This window comes from Nematolebias whitei, chromosome 8 (assembly GCF_014905685.2).
Source record: "Nematolebias whitei isolate Nwh7 chromosome 8, NemWhi1, whole genome shotgun sequence".
NCBI lineage: Eukaryota > Metazoa > Chordata > Actinopteri > Cyprinodontiformes > Rivulidae > Nematolebias > Nematolebias whitei.
In genome coordinates this window covers 6,745,499-6,746,636 of record NC_056505.1, presented here as the reverse complement: position 1 = coordinate 6,746,636, position 1,138 = coordinate 6,745,499, and the positions used below count along the sequence as shown (strand labels likewise).

General features: G+C 39.5%; 1 protein-coding gene across 1 annotated transcript in view; it reads left to right on the top strand.

Annotated features, from left to right (window-relative positions):
- The window catches only part of LOC119413805 (zinc-binding protein A33), a 6,665-nt gene that overhangs the window by 4,756 nt on the left and 771 nt on the right, over positions 1–1,138 (top strand). The gene's annotated exons all lie outside the window — the stretch shown is intronic.

The window sequence follows — 1,138 nt, the reverse complement described above, 5'->3', positions numbered from 1 at the left end:
ATGACAGAAAATCAGTGTTGTGGTCAAGACAAATCCTCCATCCATAATCTTTTAACTGCTTCTTTCTTCCTGGGCCGCAGCGGTCACTAGAGCCTAAATCCAGCAGTCAAAAACAATAAAACAATAAAAACAATAAAAGAAACAATAAAAGTCTCCGTGCTGATGGAGACGCACGACTCCTGCTTCAGCTCCAGTTCCACTTAATACAAATTCATAAAAATGTTTTTTAGGACTAAATCTTATTTTTCCATTTGTTCGATCTGTTGACGTTTCCTTTGAACAGCTGAGAAAAGTTTATTTTAACAACAAAAAATACTCTGATCTCTTCTTCAAAATAAAAGCTCTGCTGTATTTTCCCAAACTGGATAAATCTGCCAACATTACTGGTTCAGCAGCTGTTGCAACCAGTTACTGAGCGGGATTTCTGAACCATCACCAGAACCACGATGGGCCTGAACTGGAGCGGTCCCTCCCAGATGTTTCTGCCTTCAACGTTTTAACGACCGAACTCGAGTGGTTTTGGTTTTATTCAACTCACACACTCCCTTTTTAACAAACTGCTGCTGTTCTCTGTGGAGTTCTGAGAACTACAACAAGTCCAGGCCTGAGTAAACATCTGGACGCCTCACACACACACACACATCTGGCTCAACGGGTTTCATTTCCTTGCAGCGTGAGTGAATCAGATCTGGTTCTATCAGAAAAACTCCCAGTAATCGTCTTAAATTACTTTGTTTTGTTTTTGTCCCAGAAACGGAGCAGCTTTGAATAAACTCTGGAAAGTTTGAAATAAAATAAAAACAATAAAGGTGTAAAATGATTGATGACTTCTGCTTTAATGAGTTTTAAAGACGAGGAAAGTCTTTAATGAACCTGAGATATTTTACATGAACCTTTGAGATCAATATTGGACTTTTTCACACTTCTTATTTTTATTTTACAGATTTGAAACTTTTCAGCGACACAAGACTTAATGTGTCGAAACAGTTTGTGGAAAGACTGAACATGGCCGCCGCCTCCACTAGACGTGAAACCAAGAGGCTTCATCCATCCATCCATCCATCCAACCAACCAGTCAGCCATCCATCCATCTATCCATCCATTCATTTATCCATCCATCCATTCATTCATCCATCCA